At 50.1% G+C, this 7,576-nt stretch overlaps 1 pseudogene; it reads right to left on the bottom strand.

Moving 5' to 3' along the window:
• Positions 1-1,662, bottom strand: part of LOC119283656 — a 9,877-nt pseudogene extending 8,215 nt beyond the window's left edge.
• Between the last annotated feature and the right edge of the window lie 5,914 nt (positions 1,663-7,576).

Here is a 7,576-nt window from a genome sequence, read left to right as displayed (position 1 = left end):
CTCCGTTTCAGTGGAGCCCAAGTGGGGGTCTATGATGGTCTACGCTGAAGAACCGAGCAAGTCGCTAGCTGTGCAACTCGGCAACACGCCGGCTGTGGCCTTCCCAAGACCCAAGCGGCGACGACCTCCAGTGTTCTACTTTCCCTCGATATTGACGGGCGCGGATGCACTGGCCACCGACTCATCGATCTTCGCGCAGCCGACTTCTTTCTCTGTTGGCAGGGCGTGGTTACGCACGCGTTGACAACGGATGGCGCGGTCACATGCACAGGAGGCGCGGTACGACACGACGATGCCCGTGCCGCCGTGCTCCCCGTTGTGTCGGCCTGGAGCAACTCGCCACTCCTCTGCGAGCTGGCTTGGAGTGGCAAGGTGTTGAACTACACGCCGGCTTAGGGTGGCAACTTGCTCCGTCGGGCTAGGCGAGGGAGGTGGAGCAGCAAGCTGCCTTGCTCGTATCCGGCTAGCTCGGTTGGCCATCCAGCCGGCTTTTATGTAGGAGAACTGCTCTTCCAGCTCGCCGGATGCCATCGAAAGGGGGAGAAAATGGTGGAAGGAGGAGATGGGGAGCGACGGAATGATGCGATTCTTACCCGGCGTCTGGCCTCGTTTAAAGAGAGGGTGGACGGGAGGAGTTTACCCGACGTTGTGTTTAATGCCAGTCCACTCGTGAATGACGTGTGGCCGGAGTAGATTTCCACGCGGGTTTATTGAAGGCGTTTGAATGTGGCGAGGAGGCGTGTTCAGCCGGGCGTGTGACGGACGACGCCCACGGCTGGCATGCCGCTTCAATGGTGGAGGGAGTGAGATGCCACGTTCGCCCTAAGCCGTCTTCAATGTGAAGCGGCGCGCTCTACAGCGGCATGAATGCGAGCAGCCGGCGCCGGGCGGTAAGCACGCACGGGAGAGAGGAGGGGTTATGGGTGGACCAGGACGGTCAGAAACGGGGATGGCAGCGGTCCGGACTCCCACAAAGCCCCTCACATTTGTCTCCGCTTTGCGGGAACATCTGGACCGCATCACGGATCATGATAGTACGGTCTGAACGGATGCGGGAGGTTTGAAGGTCGGCGTTGGAGATGCCTTTAATATAAAAAATAGTATCACTTCGTCTGGGTTTATAATTTGGATACACATTTGTAGGTATTTAATTCTACTAATAAACCATGTGTAGTATGCCGCAAAAATCTAATGATATTTGTAGGCACAAATGCTCGCTAGTCAAATTGAAGACCTAAAAAACCCATGCCTAACATATAAATCCGGATAAAGGCAGTACCGTGAAATTAAGGATATCGGCGGTAGAGAATACGAAATTTATCATCAGATATAGGAGTATGAAAAGGAGGACAAATTCATTTCTTATGTACCTCCGGTGTCGACGAGCAAGATAACAGGAAGCGCGCCGGCTGGGCGAGAACGGAGAGAGATGCCAAAGTCATCGAAGTTCATGCAGGCCATCCTGTTGCGCCTTGGGTAGACGACCACGCCAGTCATGGAGCCAGCGTGCTGCGGGAAACCGAAGTCGGTACTGGCACAGCCGTATGTGCCCTCGAGCTCCGGCGGTGACATCACCCTCAGGCGGCTGTTCCTCCGGGACACTTCGGACTGCCCATGGCAGGAGCCCAAGATCGCTGCCCAAATGACCAGTAGCCTCAGCATGTCGGCTGTGTTACTCAGATCACAGAGCTAGCGACGCAAGCTGCTTGCTCTTGTAACTAGGTTCAGGGGAGGGAGGGAGGGAGGAAGAAGAGGACAAGAGACACGGCGGGGGAAACAGAGGAAGAGAGCGGCCGGCTGGCAGTGAAATGTCGGGGATGACAGCGACGTACGTCTTGGGAATTTCTGGGCGTTTCTTCTTGCGGGGTGTGTTCATTAGCACAAGAATTTGGAGGAATGAGAGTGTTTGTGCGATAAGTAAATTGATTCCCAAATTCTAAAAAGTGCTGTCAAAAACACTAGCCCAATCCCGTTTTCCCCGTCGAGCAGAGATGGCGAAGAAGCAGAGGAGCGCCGGCGACGATGCCCGGAAGGTCGAGGGGGAGGTGGCAGACCAGAGGAGCCTGGCAAGCCGGTCGGCGGTGGATATAGAGCAGCTGAGCTGCCGTCTCCTCTCTTCCCCCCTCTTTTTAGGATCTGGAGCTTGGATCAGCCAACCGCCCCGGTCCATCGGTGAAGGCCACCATGGAGCCCACGCTGGAGGGCGACCTATGTTGGAAATATGCCCTAGAGGCAATAATAAATTAGTTATTATTATATTATATTTCATTGTTCATGATAATCGTTTATTATCCATGCTAGAATTGTATTGATAGGAAACTCAGATACATGTGTGGATACATAGACAACACCATGTCCCTAGTAAGCCTCTAGTTGACTAGCTCGTTGATCAATAGATGGTTACGGTTTCTTGACCATGGACATTGGATGTCGTTGATAACGGGATCACATCATTAGGATAATGATGTGATGGACAAGACCCAATCCTAAGCCTAGCACAAAGATCGTGTAGTTCGTATGCTAAAGCTTTTCTAATGTCAAGTATCATTTCCTTAGACCATGAGATTGTGCAACTCCCGGATACCGTAGGAATGCTTTGGGTGTACCAAACGTCACAACGTAACTGGGTGGCTATAAAGGTTCACTACAGGTATCTCCGAAAGTGTCTGTTGGGTTGGCACAAATCGAGACTCGGATTTGTCACTCTGTGTAAACGGAGAGGTATCTCTGGGCCCACTCGGTAGGACATCATCATAATGTGCATAATGTGATCAAGGAGTTGATCACGGGATGATGTGTTACGGAACGAGTAAAGAGACTTGCCGGTAACGAGATTGAACAAGGTATCGGGGTACCGACGATCGAATCTCGGGCAAGTATCGTACCGATGGACAAAGGGAATTGTATACGGGATTGATTGAATCCTTGACATCGTGGTTCATCCAATGAGATCATCGTGAAGCATGTGGGAGCCAATATGGGTATCCAGATCCCGCTATTGGTTATTTACCGGAGAGTTGTCTCGGCCATGTCTGCATGACTCCCGAGCCCGTAGGGTCTACACACTTAAGGTTCGATGACGCTAGGGTTATAGGGAATATATGTATGTGGTTACCGAATGTTGTTCGGAGTTCCGGATGAGATCCCGGACGTCACGAGGAGTTCCGGAATGGTCCGGAGGTAAAGATTTATATATGGGAAGTCATCATACGGTCACCGGAATAATTCGGGGGTTACCGGTATTGTACCGGGACCACCGGAGGGGTTCTGGGGGTCCACCGGGAGGGTCCACCTGCCCCGGAGGGCCCTATGGGCTGTATGTGGAGAGGGACCAGCCCCTTAGTGGGCTGGGCACCTCCCCCTAGGGCCCATGCGCCTAGGGTTTGGGGGAACCATAAAGGGGGGGCGCCCCCCTTGCCTTGGGGGGCAAGGCAACCCCCCTTGGCCGCCGCCCACTTCTCAGATTGGATCTGAGGGGGCCGGCCCCCCTCTCCCTTGCCCCTATATATATGTGGGGGTTGGAAGGGCAGCCACACCCAAGTTCTGGCGCAGCCCTCCCTCTCTCCCAAGTCCTCCTCTTCTCCTACGGTGCTTGGCGAAGCCCTGCAGGATTACCACGCTCCTCCTTCACCACCATGCCGTCGTGCTGCTGCTGGATGGAGTCTTCCCCAACCTCTCCTTCTCCCCTTGCTGGATCAAGGCGTAGGAGACGTCACCGGGCTATACGTGTGTTGAACGCGGAGGTGCCGTCCGTTCGGCACTAGGATCATCGGTGATTTGGATCACGACGAGTACAACTCCATCAACCCCGTTCACTTGAACGCTTCCGCTTAGCGATCTACAAGGGTATGTAGATGCACTCCCCTTCCCCTTGTTGCTAGATTACTCCATAGATTTATCTTGGTGATGCGTAGAAAATTTTAAATTTCTGCTACGTTCCCCAACAACCTGGTGCTCAGGTCAGCCCGCGGCGGCTCGTCCGTGTTGTCCGCCGACACCAAGGGCTGATCTGTCGCCTCCTCTCGCAACGGCCGCGCTGCGGGCGGTGTTCCAATAGTGTGGTCTCGGATATGGCGCGGCGGTAACCCCGAAGGACTCGTGCGGGAAGCAGGACTGGTTCGGGTCCTTGGCGCAGATGGCGTCCAGCAGCTACACCTGCGACGGCTTGCTCGAGTGCCGCATCACGCACCTGTGCGTGTGCTGTGTTCCTGGCTCACTCCAAAGCAAGCACATGAGAACAACAGTACATCGTCCACATTCTACAATCTTTGCATCCTTTGCACTCCTTTGACATCTTTTTCTGAAGCACGGAAGCGATTGATCAACCTCTATATCCTTTACATGTTCTTTTTCAATGTTAGATGGTTTACATCATTTGCACATCATTACAAGGCTTAGAAAACACCACGACAACCCTTCCCCATGGCGGCGCTAAGAAAACATGAGTTGGATACAGTCAAGGACCGAACTGACGAGACGATACCGGCCGAAGCTCACCAACAATACTACGTGCGCTACATGGTCATGGAAAATCAAGGAAACACTACAGTCGAATCCAAAGTAACTTTTCTGCGATGGAAGGCAGCTTTGATGGTGCACAGAAGCAAGCTTCATTGCATTACAACATGTACAAGTAATTTTGTCTAAAAATCTCCTCATTTTTCCTACCGCAATGAGGTAAGCTGTCTACCAGTTGATGCTTAGTTACCTACCATTGTCTCTAAGTAGCCTACAATACTGCAAAGTTGCCTATTTTTCAGCCCCGCGTGGTTCTTCTCCACCGACACACAGTCGTGCCATCAGATGCCGCTCTTACGTGTCTAGTGTGCGTACAAGAGACGCTAAGGTACCCACCACAGATCATGCCATAAGCTCACCTCCTTCCCCATGGTGGCGCCACATGAGAGGAGCCAATCCCTGTCCGAGTGTTCTCTGGCGACAAAAGCGGTCGTGCAATCCTACGCCGCTCTTCCATGTTCGCTGTCATGCAAGAGACACTAAACTACCTCGTCGTCCATTCCTACATGGCCACTAAGGTGACCAACATCGAGAAACCCCATAGTTGCCAGAGACGCGTGTGCGAAAGCTCGCCCAATGCATGATAGGTAGGTGCTAGAGATGCTGGCGTGAGTTACCTAGAGATCCGCTCCTGTGAGCCGAGCGAAGCAGGAGCGCCACCCGTGTGTAAAGTCATGGGTTGGACCGGTGTTTGGCCCGCGAACCGTGTGTGAGATCCAGGGGGTTGGGACATATTGCTTGTTTTGTGGATCGGGGGTTGGGCCTTCGTGGCTTTGGGGGAGTCGATGAACGCGACATGCAAAGAGACGAGGTGGACTGAGGTTCCATGGGGAGGTTAAATAGGAGTTTATGGAGGAAAGTGCCCAAAACATGCCCAACACACGATAGTTAGTTGCGGGAGATAGTGACGTGAGTTGCCTAAAGATCTACTCCCGTGAGTGATGTGATTTCACCAAAAACTTGCCCAACATGTGATAAGTAGTTGCTAGAGATGCTGGCGCAAGTTTCCTAGAGATCCACCCCCAAGAGCATTGTGTTTTTTCACACAAAAACTAGCTCAACACATGGTAGGTAGATGATAGAGATGCTCGCGTGACTTGCCTAGAGATCCACTCTCGAGACCTGACAAGAGAGGGAGGCGGGTTGGGTCGAATCGCCTATGGATTGGAGGAGGCGAATTGACGATTTGGCTGATGGTGGGATTTCGAGGTTGGTGATGGTGGGTGGTGACGTCGGGGCATGGGCACGCGCGAGAGAAGCACATATTGGGAGATAGGTTGAGTGTGGCAACCAACCTGACACAAAAAAACACGAAAATATGGTCAAGGGCCACTTGCCAGAGAGGCAGGCGCGAGTTTCCAAAGACATGGACAAGCGCTAAGTTGCTCGGGCGGTTGACAACTTCGCACCACTTCTATCCAGGGAAAGAGGCCAAGTTATGCGGGGTGATAAATTTTGCACCACTTTCAAAGCAACTTTCTTGTTTATGGAAGATAGCTTTAGTGCCGCACAGAAGCAACTGTATTGTATAATGTGTTCTACTAGTTAATTAGTCAAAAGTGATGGTACGAAGCTTGGTAGGCAACTATAGGTGATGGTAGGTAACTTGGTAGTCATCGTAGCCAACTCAAAAGAACATTGAGATGATAGATGACCATGATACACAACTTAAGTGAAAGTTCCTTATTGTAATAAAGTTGCCTCTCCATGGCAAGAAAGTTGATTGAGATTTTTTCATCAAACGCAATTTCATTGGTGACGCTAAGCAAATTGACGGCCATGATAACCAACTTTATAAGAGCATTGAGTTTATAGGTAGTTATGCTAGGCAATCTAACAACAAGGTGCATCATGTAACACCAAAGTTGGTAGGTAGTCATGGTAGACAATTTACAAGTGATCTTAGGCAATTTGATAGTCATTGTAGATGACCATGATACACAACCTAACCAAAAGTTACCTACCGTAGTACAAAATTTTCCTCTCCGTGGCACCAAAGTTTCTTGAGAGAAAAAGTTCGTTGAAAACAACTTCATAGTTGACGCTAGGCAACTTATAGGTGATGCTAGGCAATTTGATAGTCCTCATAGCCAACTCAAAAGAACAACGAGATGATAGATGACCATGATATACAAACTAACAGAAAATTGCCTACTATAGTACGAAAGTTGCCTAATGTAGTACGAAAGTTGTCTATCCGTGGCACCAAAGTTGCTCGAGAAAAAAAGTTCGTCGAAAGCAACTTCATAGTTGATGCTAGGAAAATTATAGGTGATGTTAGGCAATTTTATAGTCATCATAGCCAACTCAAAAAAACATCAAGATGATAGGTGATCATGATACACAACCTAACCGAAAGTTGCCTATTGTAGTACAAACGTTGCCCCTTTGTGACAGCAAAGTTTCTTGAGAAAAAAAACTTCATCAAAACCAACTTCGTAGGTGACATTAGGCAACTTGACGGTCATGATTGATACGTCTCCAACGTATATATAATTTTTTATTGTTCCATGCTATATTATATTCTGTTTTGGACATTATTGGGCTTTATTATACACTTTTATATTATTTTTGGGACTAACCTATTAACCGGAGGCCCAGCCCAGAATTGCCGTTTTTTTGCCTATTTCAGAGTGTCGCAGAAAAAGAATATCAAACGGAGTCCAAACGGAATGAAACCTTCGGGAACGTGATTTTCGGAACGAATGTGATCCATAGGACTTAGACCCTACATCAAGACATCAACCAGGAGGGCACGAGGTAGGGGGCGCGCCTACCCCCCAGGCGTGCCCTCCATCCTCGTGGGCCCCATGTTGCTCCACCGACGTACTCCTTCCTCCTATATATACCTACTGTAACGCCCCGAGACCGATGTGCCAGGTGTCCTCCAGTTATTCGCTGTTGTTGCATTGTCATTCGCTTGCGTGTTGCATCTTGTCATGTCATCATGTGCATGCATAATTACAGGAGGATGCCATTATTTTAATTTGCTCACAAGTAAATAACCGTGCATCGGATTAAAACAAACTTAATATGAAACTTGCTTAGATTTTCATAT

Source organism: Triticum dicoccoides, chromosome 4A (assembly GCF_002162155.2).
Source record: "Triticum dicoccoides isolate Atlit2015 ecotype Zavitan chromosome 4A, WEW_v2.0, whole genome shotgun sequence".
NCBI lineage: Eukaryota > Viridiplantae > Streptophyta > Magnoliopsida > Poales > Poaceae > Triticum > Triticum dicoccoides.
The sequence above is the reverse complement of the archived record's forward strand: the minus strand, read 5'-3'. Positions and strand labels throughout refer to the sequence as shown.